A 12,732-nucleotide genomic window follows, 5' to 3' on the forward strand; every position below is an offset into this window, starting at 1 on the left:
CCAGAAGTTTGGAAAAGAAATTATTAGCCTAATATACAGCTTTTCAAGCTATTTTGCATGTATATAGTCTCAAAATTACAACAATTCAAACAAATATTTACAAAGAAAAAGCAAGATTTCTCTGGTTTGCATAAGGGTAGCCAGTACAACAGATGGCTGCTGGCTGCTGACTGCTGGCTGTTATCTCTGCTGCTGTTCTCCACTAAGATTTTCTGTAATCTTTAAAACAGTTCTATATTTAAGAAAAAAAAAGTGAAAGAAAATAATCAAGGTGCAATATAAATGAACTATTTTTATATAAAGCATAAAGTTCCTGGCGTGATAAAAATAAGCCATGTCCGTGGTTTGAGAACTACTACGTCCCATCGATGGTGTGCCATTGTGGAATTACACAGAGCATGCACTGGATGTGAATAATGAAGGACTGGGGTTGAGATGGAACAAAGACCCTTGTCAGTCTTTAAACCTGATTCAGTCTTGGGTAAAATCAAATGGTGTTCAAAATTCCTCTCTCTCTCTTCCACCCTTAATTACCCCTGTTGTCTCCTAATGACTCTTATTAAAGTATTAGCTAGTAATATTTAAGGAACACAGGTGAACTGACCCCAAATATAAGGCTACAAATTAGTTGAAGATAAAATGTTTTATTTACTTCAGGAGTATTTCCCTTAGGGCCTCTGAGAGCCAGAAGATGTTTGTCTCGGTGAGTTTGAACTGCAAAGATATATTTATAGATCTCAAGGGCTTCTTAGTGAAAGCGCTCTGAGCCCAAGCTGTTGAACATAGAGGCTTCGACTCCATTATCCCAGCTCCTGTCAGATTAAGGTCCTCAAGACGTTTTCCTTGCACTGTGCTAGTATCGACAGTGACACTGCTGCTAAAAGAGAAAATACTCCAGTTAGTTGATAATTGTTGTTCTTCCCATGGCGTTGCAAACCCCTTCAGCTCCTTCAGTCCTTCCCTTAACTCCTCCACTGGGGTCCCTGTGCTCAGTCCAGTTGGCTGCGAGCATCTCACCTATATTCGTCAGGCTCTGGCAGAGCCTCTCAAGGAACAGCTATACCATGTTCCTGTCAGCAAACACTTCTTGGCATCAGCAATAATGTCAGGGTTTGCTGTCAGCAGATGTAATGGATCACTAGGTGGGGTGGTCTCTGGTGCCTTTCCTTCAGTCTCTGTCCCACTCTTTGTCCCTGCATTGCCTTTAGACAAGGACAATTCTGGGTTAAAATCATATAGGGAGGTGAGGCAGGGGTAGGTAGGTAGGTAGGTAGGTAGGTAGGTAGGTAGGTAGGTGAGGGAGCACCTTCATAGAGGCAGAGGAGGGGCTGAGGCTGGGGGATTTGCAAAGGGTAAACTGAGAAGGGGAACATTTGAAATGTAAATAAATAAGATAACCAATTAAAAAAGAGAGAGAGAAATACTCTATTCAATAGCACTTGCTAAAACATCAAAAGAAATACTTTGTTCAGACCCAGCACAAGCAGTGCTTGAACTAGTGGATCATGCAAGGGGGCAGAAGGAAAGATTAAGAACTTCCTCATATACATTATGGGACAGTGGAGATTTATACACAAGGACCAGAAGAAAGCAGAGGCTGGAAAATTACTAGAAGGAAGCATCAGGTCCAGAGAGACTGGCTCAACTGATCTAGCAGCATTCCTCCCTAAGGCATGGAGAGCCATCTGACATCCCCTGGGGTAGTGAGCAGCAGAGAGGAAGGATGAAGAATCCCTGACCAGATATCAGGAAGGACCAGATTGGGAAGGCAGGAAGGCAGGGAGAAGCTTGCTAAACTGCATTCTTAAAAGTTGATTATGTATTAAGTAGGCTTATGGGTGGGGTTGAAAGAGATTTCAGAAGTTGGGTAAAAGTTTGTCTATGAAGAGAAACTTGTTTTCACCACCTGGCAGTGATACCTAAATGAGAAGTAAAACAGTTATTTAAAAAAGTGTTGTTGAGTTCTGGCCTTGAATGATCAGGACAGTTTTTCACTTTCCCTCAACAGTTATTGTAGTTTAAAACTTCTAGGGATGTTACCTCCTTTGGGAAACCTGTACATTTGTATTTGTGATGTCTTACTCTACTGCATAGATGAAGGCAGGAGAGACTGGTAATTGTGAAAGAAGTAAAGCAAAAACAGAGGCCAGATCCTTTTGATAGTAGGGTTCCAAATCACCAGTGTTCTGTAAGCAGCTTTCTGTCTGGATTTGCATCAGTATCGGCCCTAAATAGTCTGTATATCCCCTCAACTCCAAAACAAGAGAGATGATAAATAAAGTCTACAACTTAACAAAAAAAAGCCTTGTTGTAAAATTTCAAGATTTGCATTGGAAAATAGCACTGCGAATGCTACCCACATGTTATCTGCCCTTTCTCTTGGTTACTGTCATTTAAAAAAATCAGAATTTACAGGTGGATTTTATACACATTCTGTATTTTCATGATACAAGTGCATATTAATGTCATAAATAAAGCCATATATTTATCCTTCTAAAGTCATTGCTTCTCTTATTTTCCTAATAGAATATTGCTGACAGCAATACTGCCCTAAAGAAGTGCATCTAAATTTATTCCTTGGAATCAAACAGAAATAAAACTTATTTATGGAACTTGAGGCTCCATAAAGCCATAAAATGAGAGAATTTCATTAATTTCTGGTTCAAAGACATATTTTATTGTGACATAATCATAAATATTCATGTAACCATGGTGGCACAAATAATAACAATAAGCGTCTTTCTTTGTGTGGAGAGACGAGTCTTCTAACTATGGGTGCTGGAAGCTCTGAGAGAAACACTAGTAAGTCAACTAACTGTTCATCTGGCACAGTCTTGGTGCCCTCTGGGCACCTGGAGGAAAGTCCTTGGGTTCTGGTGCCTCCTGCTCCCCCGAGTGTGTGCTAGTTTGACAGACACTAAATTACAGGGCACAGAGCAACTCCTCCTTCCCTTTTTAAATAATCATTTTACTTAGCACTATGACCCATTCCCACTATGACTGTATTTGTGAACGCTTCTTCTAACATACCCAAGACAAACACATTCAGGAGACTGTGAAGAATAATGTTTGTTAGATGTAAACAGAAAAACATATCGAAAACAACCTCAGAAACTTCATTTGCTACATGTTTTCGTTTTATGAGAAGTAATATTGGGGACTTTTGAGATGGCTCCGTAGGTAAAAAGTGCTGCGGCCAAGCCTGCTGACCTGAGTTCAATCCTTGGCACTCTCCTGGCAGAAGGAGAGACCTGATTCTCTCAGGTTGCCCTCTGACCTCTACGCATGTATTGTTACATGTAGACCTCTCCACCAATAGAAAAGAAAGTAAATGTAATTAAAAATTAAATAGCTTCCCCCCCTTTTTCTTGACTTTCCTAGTCTTTCTGAGATGCTACTGATAGCTGGATACATGTCACCTCTTCATTCTATGTCACCACATTTCAGATTTGGCAGTATATCTATTCCCTGATTCCATGAGCTTAACAAGAAGTGTTTAACCTCTCCAGCTTACCATGTCATGCAGGGTTTGATATAGTTCATCCTGTAATGCCGTTTAAGCTGTGTCTTATCTCTCGCTCAAGTCTCTCCATTTCTACAGTACTGTGAATTATATTTAAATCGACTGGACTCAGATCTTCTCTACCTGCTGGCTGTGTTAGTTAGCTGTCACTGTAACCTGGCATCTCACCTCTTATCCGAGAACCTGATATTTGCACTAGATCAGGACTGACACAGAAACCTACAACTGCCCAATGCAGAGAATAAGAGACTATAGAAAGCTATGCCCTAAGGTGAGCATCTATACTGCAGCCCAGATCCAAGGCTCAGGAATCATGGAGGAGCAGCCAGAAGAGTGTAAGAGCTGAAGTTGGTGACTGACTATTAGGAAACATTCTCTGAGAACAGAGGAGTTGACCTGTACCATCCTGCAGTTTTAAACATGGGACCTAGTTTGTAATACTGTTCTGTCTTCATAATTCTGAGAATTGTGCACTAGCTGCTCATTTAAGTGCCTAGGAATTAACGTTGCTATGATATAGGAATTGTTTCTACGATAAAGGGAAGGTTGTCATTAAGGTTATCAGAGCATGGCAGTTACTACAGCTTCTAAGTTTTCACTCAGGTCAGTTAAATGGCGAGGCCTCCTGTTTGTCTACCCCACACCCTGAATCTGCACCTTCAAAGAAAACTGTCAAACCTGATTTCACTTTTCCCCAAAACATATTCAGAGGATCAATACAACCACTAACAATGTTAACTGGAGGGTTGGCCTCTGCCTCTGAACACTTCGTTTTTGCTAAAATCTTTACCATCCACATCACAGCTTAGATTTTAGCTCACATTAGGCTTCATAACAACACTAAGCATCTGTCTGAAATTCTTACTGTACTCTCAAGAAATGTGAGTTTTGGTAGAGGACAAGAGGCTCCGAGATCAGAGCCAGAACTCAGTTTAACAGTCACAGAGAAAGCGTTAAAGTCTAGCACAACTCCTAATTTCCAAAGATCACAAGACAATGTGAGGAGTGTCAGGGACTTGCACATGGGATGGCTTACCGTAAAGGGGAGTGAACCCTGCTCTTAGGAAACTCCTGTGTATTGAAATGGACCATAAGGACCCCTCACTTCCTCCAGGAAAAGATAAAAGATGTTTGCTATACAAACATCCTTAAAACAGTACAGAACACTAGCACCAGTCTCCTGCCTCACAAGAAAGGAAAAAGCCATATGCTAAGTAAACTTTCCAAATAACTGACTCTCAGCAATACTTTAATGATTGGTTTTCCCTGTCTTTTGTTTTTACCTTTTCTCCCTTCTGCTAACTACAGCTGCATTCTTCTTCTTAATTTTTAATTTTGAAATATGGTTTTACTGAGTTTCCCAGGCTAACCTTGAACTCACTCTGTAGCTCAGGCAAGCTTTGAATCTGCAATAATTTATCTTCACTCTCCTTAAATTGTTCATTTTTATTCTTTCTTTTCTTTTTACAGTTTTTTTTTTCACTTACCACCATTGATTCAAATTTTATTCAAAAAAATACAGATCTGCACAGTAATTGGCGTAAAGAATCAGGTCAAACACCCAAGACACATATTCCTGTTGATACACAAAAGGTTTCTCGAGGTGGTGAATCTCCTCCGTAGGAGCATTAGCCTGGAGAGGCACCACATCTTCTTTAGCTTCCGGAGAAAGTTGTACATTCGCCAGCATAATCCCTCTCAAACATTCTCAATCCACTTACAGCACATAGCACTTAGAAGCATTCATGATTATTATGGGGGTTAATGCAAAGTAGTGATTCTCTGCCTCTCCATGTATTATTTATTATATTATTTCATTGACCCGAACACTACTTCACCTATAGCTATAGATGGCATCTGTGAAAATGGTCTTGGTTGTCAACTAGACTGGATTAACAAATCTAGGTCTAGTTGAACACAAGAGTCTATCTGTGGGGGCATTTCCTGAGATGACTGGCATGTGTAACTGTGAGTGAGGAGGGAAAAAAAGTGTCTGCAATGAGGGCGGCATTTTACTGCTTCCACTCAGATGAAGACAGCTGAAATAAAACAATGCATGCAGACACACAAGCTTTTCCTGCTGGGCAAGGTTATGTTCTCTGGCTTCTGCTGCTCCTGCTGCTCTGCTGCTCTTGCTGTTCCAGCTGCTCCTCCTGCTGCTCCTGCTCCTCCAGCTGCTCCTCCTGCTGCTCCTCCTGCTGCTCCTCATGCTGCTCCAGATGCTCCTCCTGCTCCTCCAGCTGCTCCAGCTGCTCATGTTGCTCCTGCTGCTCCAGCTGCTCCTCATGTTGCTCCTGCTGCTCCAGCTGTTCCTCCTGCTGCTCCTCATGCTGCTCCGGATACTCCTCCTGCTGCTTCTGCTGCTCCAGCTGCTCCAGCTGCTCATGCTGCTCATGCTGCTCTTCCTGCTGCTCCAGCTGCTCCATTTGCTCCTGCTGCCCCTGCTGCAGTTTCAGTCACCACCACTACTACCATCCCCCACTGACAACAGACATCCTAGCTTCTCAGTCCCTTCAACATAGACTCAATGTTAGTAACTATAGGCTCTTCCAGGCTTGTGTGTGTGTGTTTGTACATATATGTGCCTTCTGTTTTTCTAGACCGACACGCCTCATACAACATCCTTAACAACTTGGCTGTTCCCTGCAAACAAAATAAGAGCTTGAAGCCAAAGCAAGGTTAAAAATCAGGGCATCAATGTTCTACAGCAGATAAGATTTGAAACATGCATACCCAATTTGAACAAAAGGTGAAAAGTTCACTAGCTTTTCACAGAGTAAGAACAGGGTCAGCATCCCGGGCACTGAAGTGTTGGCTCCGGGTCAGGGCTTGTCATCGTAATTAGCCACACTATGCAGAACAGATAAGCAGTAGGGGTAGAAAGCCTATTACTAGTTGCCAGGGTTCAGGGAAAAGAGAGACTAGGAAGAGATTAATTAATGGATGGTTTCATTTTGGAGCTAAGAGCAAAAGTACCATGGGCCTGGGTAATGAGGGTAGCACTTGTTAAAGTGCCTTGGGCCAGTAAGCTGTGCATTGTATTTTATTTTACTTCTTTATTTCTAAGGTTTGAGGCATGGTCTTTGAGGCTTCAAACTCTTTATGTCAGTGAGAATTCCTGGTACTCATGCCCACACCTCCAAGTTTCTGAAATTTGTAATATATGCCATCCCATGTGGCTGATACACAGCTGGTTAAAATGCAGCAACAACTGATTATGTATGCCTGCAAACAATTTATATGTCTACAACACAACACCTACACCTAAGCAAATCCCTAAATATGGAACAGAATTGTATGAGTCAGAGGGCCAGCATGCCACCTATCAGACAGTGTCTTCTGTATATGGCAGCACGTTGCAGCAATGAAATTTTAACATTATTGTCATATAAACATAAGCCACACAATGACAACATCAGTTGACATATCAAAGTGGATGGTGAAAAATCTCACAAGTCCCTACCCCAAGATGAAGAGTGACAAGCCATTAATGGCTGTTAAGAATGGGACAGTCAGGCTTCCCCAAGGATGAGACACCAATAGGTTGCCAATCTCAAACTGTCTTCCCGAAACACATAAACAACACACACACGCACACACACACACACTAAGAGAAGAGATAGCAAGTTTGAGAGGGAGTGGGGAATGCAGGATGAGTTGGAAGCAAAAGGTATAGAAATGGTGTAAATATAATACTTAAATACGAGCCTCTCAAGAAATAATAAAATAAAATTTTAATAAAAAGAAAATGGTTAGCAGAGTTAATTCTGTTGCATGTACTTTACTATAATAACTTTTTTTAAAAAAATATTAAGCCAAACCCCTGAAAGTTGTTTTTGAACTGGGAACACTAAGCTCATTCTAGCCATGATACAGAAAGTGATAATGAAGAAATTAGTATATGTGGACATGACAGACAGACGGCTGAGTAACCTCAGGCCGAACAACATTTGAGATTACTGTTGGGCTTACATGGGTTGCTTTTCAAATGTCACTATATTTTAAGAAATATTTTAATATCTGAAGATGTATGTCAGTCTGTGCTTCTGCCTTGCCGCAGGGGTGTCAGAATGAGGTTGGTGTGCCGCTCAGGGGAGACAGGTTGCATGTCTGCCTTTCTGCTGGGAACTGCAGTGCTGCCAGAATGTCACTCAGGGAAGGCAGAATGCCTTCTAGGAGAGGGGTCCCAGTCCCCCAGTCCATGTTCTTTCAGGCAAGAAACTGAGAGATCTGGGACGAGTGCTGTCTATCCAGAATGCACTGGGAACCATGAGGAGGAGTTAAGGACAGCAGTTCCAGTCCTCTTGTGTATCTAGACACCACCATGAGCCATGAGGAGTCGAGCCCCTTGCTAACCCTGGGACAGGGTTAAATCCAGCTTAGCTCCAAGTGAGTACCAGAAGTACGGAGGGGCTGGAAGAGAGGCCTTCTATAGGAGACTGAGGCGTGCCTCTGTATGACAAAAGCCTCCTCCCATGGAGGCCCTTGATGAAGGAACCAGTCCTTGCTTAACCATACTGTTTTATTCATGGTAGATGAGGGTATAGATGGCTTACTCAGGGTGAGTCAGAGATTAAATACCTTTTATAGGAAGGGATGACCAGGAAGCGAAGCTCACTGGCTACACACTCAAGGCCTAGCTAGGTACCTCATCAGTATGAAGAACTCTAGGTTTTTATGCTACATAACTGATTGTCATGGTCCTCTTAGAAGAACATCATGGTGACGTGTTCCAGGACAGATAGTTGCCAGGAGCTAATTCTAATACCTACCGATTGTCAATTATGAGATGTACTGGAGTTTTTTGAATCTGCTTCGATCTTGCCAGTTCTTCTGTCTGGTGGCATGGATCCACTTGCCCCACAGATGTAGCTCCATGGTAGAATTTTTGGTTGGCTTGAATGAGGCCTCAAGTTCCAAACCTAGCATTACAGAACAGTGAATAAAATAAGACCACAAACAAATAACTTTCTAGTTCAAGCAGTCAGTGAAATGTCATCCATGAAACTAACAAAATGGTCAAATTCACCATCGGGGCAAGATTCCCTGTCTTACACTTTTCCTTCCTTGTGTATAAGGCAGGAATAAAAAAATACAAAGTTACATAAGTGCCTTTGTTGTCTTGAACCCAGGGAACAATGTTTGGGGATTTACCTTCAGTTTCACCTATAATATATTAATATAGGTCAAAGGCATGGTAAATACTGAATATTAATTATTTCTTCTGATAAGACATTCCACCAACAAGTTCAATCATTGTTGGATACCCCAACACTGCTTGTTTTTAAAAAGCAAAACTTAATGAAATTATATAAACAGGTGCTTGCGCTGAACACCTTGTGTCTGTCCTATAAATGGTGAAAGAACTGGCATGCAGACAGAGGCTATGAATGCAGTGAGGAAGTCCTTGTTCAGTTAAGATCTTCTGCTTCCATGCTACCATACAGAAAGCAGCCAAGTTTTTCATCAGTTCTGACAAGATATGTTAACTCAGGGAAGACATCTTTGGATATTTTGGGTTTTCAGCCCATCTGTCTCTCTGAATGAGTTTCATTTAAGTGTTTGAATTGGAACTAATGCTCTAAGAACTATTGTCTGCCACCGATAACTTGGTCAACTAACTCCATCTCCGTTTCAGTTCCAGTAGCCAGGTCACAGGTTGTGTCTCTTTCAGAATAACATCCTTGAGGACAGGGAGTATGTCTTACTTTATAGTACTAGGGTCAAAGACAGAGTCCATTGGCATGCAATGAGTATTTTTTTTCTTTCTTTTTTTTTTTTTGTTTTGTTTTTTCGAGGGTTTCTCTGTATAGCCCTGGCTGTCCTGGAACTCACTCAGTAGACCAGGCTGGCCTCGAACTCAGAAATTCACCTGCCTCTGCCTCCCGAGTGCTGGGATTAGTATTTCTTAAAAATTGGCTGCAATTTTTAATTCAAAAGCCTATCATGCATATAGAGTGTTGATTATAGTGGAAAAAAAAGGAATGAAATGTAAACCATTATTTCTTCTCACTGTCATATCAAGAAAGAGGACACTGCTTCAGGCCGCAAACCTTCCCAGAGTGAGAACGAAGGCAGATAAAAAGAATTTGCACCATTTATAGATTTTGTGACAACATCTCACAGCCAGTTTGTTCCATTTCCTCAGAGTTCTTCAATCAAATTTATACCTAGGGGTCATTCACAAATCCCATTGGTTGGGGGAAGGAAGAGGACTCAGATGGCCTGTGGAAAAGAAATCTGGGTTGTGAGTAGTGGACATTTGCAGCAAAACATTACTTGCTGGACATGACAGGGCCATTGCTCACATAAACTCACAGGCCTGTCACAATATGTACAAGACCTGCAGGAGATTAAACCAGCCAAAATCCTAGGATAGATATAGGGGCTCATGAAGTCCCAAGTCTTATCTGTGAAGCTATTGGCAGTAGATGGTTATCTGTGGAGGGAGAGTGTTTTCTTCAGCAATGCTGCATGGAAAGGCTGGCCTGTCTTCTTGTAGATAGCTCCACACCTGTGCACATAGAGGCAGCATTAAGTGGAGTGAGCGAGTTAAAGACTCTATAAAGTGGAGGAGGAATAGACAAGTGAAGTTGAAAGGGGAAAGTTGTGAGAGAGAATAAGGCAGAAATCAGAAGGAGAGAACAGCAGGTAGATTAGATCAAAGCACATCCACAACTTTCTCAATGAAGAAACCAGAAAATACAAATGACTTAGACTCCTCCCTGTTTTACAGCTAGCAGAGGTAATACCACAGACACCATCCACGCCATTCCACCTTTGCTGTACTCATCACTCACAATAACTACCAACTTGGTGGTTTTGACAGAGCATCATTCCAGATCCTGTCTTCCATGACAGCATCCCACAAAGAACACAGCACCTGTCAAACGTTTTATAGTCTAACCAATTTTGGCCTTTTTCTTCCCCCTTCATCCCACCCTTCCTCCAAATCATGAAGCATTATGATTTAAAGACCTCAAATGTCCTAACTTTTATGTGTTAAGTTGTCAAACAAGAGGAGATTCTGAGGCTAGGAAGCTTTTAAAAAAAGGAAGGGAAGAAAACTGGCTTAGAAAGTACCACAGAAATAACCATTTGAAAAAAAAATAGAGAAAAACCAAGAAACACATCACATAGAGCCTATTTTTCTCAGTACTTTACTTTTAGAGGCAATTAGAAACAAAAGAGAAAACACTAAGAAGGAGAGTAATAGCCCCATGATTAATCTCCGCTCAGGTATTCCCATGTGCTAGACATTATTATAAATATTTTACATATATTAATATGCTAATTTCCCCCTTAACCTCCCTAAGTAGCTAATAGTCTTACCCCACCCCCATTATGGTTGAAGAAACACAGCAGAGAGTGGTTCAATACATTGCCCAAGTTGTATCCAGGCAGGAAATGGTAGAGTGTAGGTTAGAGCTGAGGTAGACTCAGTCTCACTGCAGACAGCATCTCCAGGAGCTGTGTCAAAGCTGCCTGCCTGCTCAGCACAGTTCATCCCTCGCCTGGGGGAATGTTGTGCTTCGTGGGACTTAATGCTATTAAAATACATAAGAGCTTTAACTTTGTGAAATTCCCACAAAATTGAAAGTAGGAAATTATCTCTCCATTGAAAGAGGGGAATGGTTTACTAGATGTAAATTGCTAGGGTTGCTTGAAAGAAATTACTCTAAGTTTTCATCTTCCCCAATTTTGTACCTCAACCATTTGGAAACTACTACATAATGTGACCTCTGAGTGGGCATTTTGAGATGACCCTTCTTAGAGACATTAGATTTATCTGGGTTGTTTGAATACCCTTCATTTTAAAAATGCTATTATCCAGAGTGCATGCAGGGGACAGCTCACTTAGTCAAATGTGACAGATGAATTCATTATCTTCAGCCAATTTTAATGAGCCATCGAGACAGGATATCACCAGTCAGTTTGGGCTATTGAATATTGCTACTTGAAGCACCTTATTAAGCCAAATATGAAAATGGGTGGATTTTCATTTCCATGTCAGACAACAAAGGTCACCTACCATGAGCTTGGGAAACATTCAAGTGTATTTCCCTTTAGCCCAACAAAAAAAAGAGGAAAAAAATTTGCAGTGTTGAAATTTTTACTTTTTCCATTGTGACTTGGACTTTTCAGAACAGTGTGTGAAACAACGGGGGAAGGTGGTTTGTGGGACTCATAATGTGCAAGATTCCATGCGGAGAAAGAGAGGCTGGCATCAATGTAGTCCCTGGATGCCATTCTACATAATGGCGCTATTGAATAGTAAGGCTTCAGCCTGTCTTTGAGAGCTCTGAGTAAATACCTGCTGTAAGCAGGAAGGTCTGTGGGCAATATTCACTGCCTTCCACCCTCAGGCACTAGAAACCAAGGCACTATGCACCACAGTGCTATATTCAGGTTTCAGCTTTTTTCTGTTCTTGGTTGAGAAATCCTCCTTGCTCATCTTTTAAATTATCAGTTTTCCCCTGACTCATCAACATGAACTTTTCCACTTTGACCTGATTCTAAGAACCTGCTGCTGCTAAATTCAATAATGGCAAACAACTATAAATTTCACTTTTGTTTGCCGCTGGCTAAGCCTTCCAGACTGTGTGCTGCCAGTCAAGTAAAGCTGACCTGACATTATGTTACCACATCTGCACATAAAATAATCATGTGTGCTGTGTTCCAAATCTATATTTTATCAAGTTTCATGCTAGCAAACTGCTGAGTCATACAATCGTTTTGGAAACAATCAGAAGTAGAGAGACAAGTTAAATACCATGACACCTGCCAGTAATCCCAGCATTCAGGAATCCCAAGCAGGAGGGTTGTAAATGTAATGTCAGCCTATGCTGTATATAGCAAAAACGACTCCAAATTGGGATTGGGCAGTGGATTAAGAAAACAAGCAGATTGTAAAAGTATTCTGATGCTAACATTATACCAAAACAACCTAGGAAAATTACTAACTATCTTCCTATCTCTGGTCAGATTCATAAGTGAGCTACTGTCTATGTGCTTAGAAAGCACTGGCTAACTGGTCCATCCACTCTATTCAACACAGCTGACCATTGTAACATCCCTAATTAAGGAATGACCATTGTTGAATGGCAAGACAGCTCAACAAGTATAGATGCCTACCATGCAAGCCTGACAGCCTAAATTCCTCCCATGGAACCCACCAAGGAAAGATACAACCAACTCCCCAACACAGT

The 12,732-nt window shown here is 41.4% G+C and overlaps 1 long non-coding RNA gene across 2 annotated transcripts in view; it reads right to left on the reverse strand.

Moving 5' to 3' along the window:
- Positions 1-706: 706 nt before the first annotated feature.
- Positions 707-12,732, reverse strand: part of LOC147001944 (uncharacterized) — a 33,445-nt gene continuing 21,419 nt past the window's right edge. The window contains exons 2-3 of one of the 2 annotated variants that reach the window (XR_015044760.1): positions 8,296-8,445; positions 707-877 (exon numbers count right to left, since the gene is read on the reverse strand). This is a non-coding gene — a long non-coding RNA (uncharacterized LOC147001944). Of the gene's footprint in view, positions 878-1,123; positions 1,203-8,295; positions 8,446-12,732 lie in introns of those variants that run through there. The other variant, XR_015044759.1, reaches the window with a different exon arrangement.

This window comes from Mus caroli, unplaced genomic scaffold, assembly GCF_978045245.1.
Source record: "Mus caroli unplaced genomic scaffold, Mus_caroli_1 scaffold_12, whole genome shotgun sequence".
Lineage (NCBI taxonomy): Eukaryota > Metazoa > Chordata > Mammalia > Rodentia > Muridae > Mus > Mus caroli.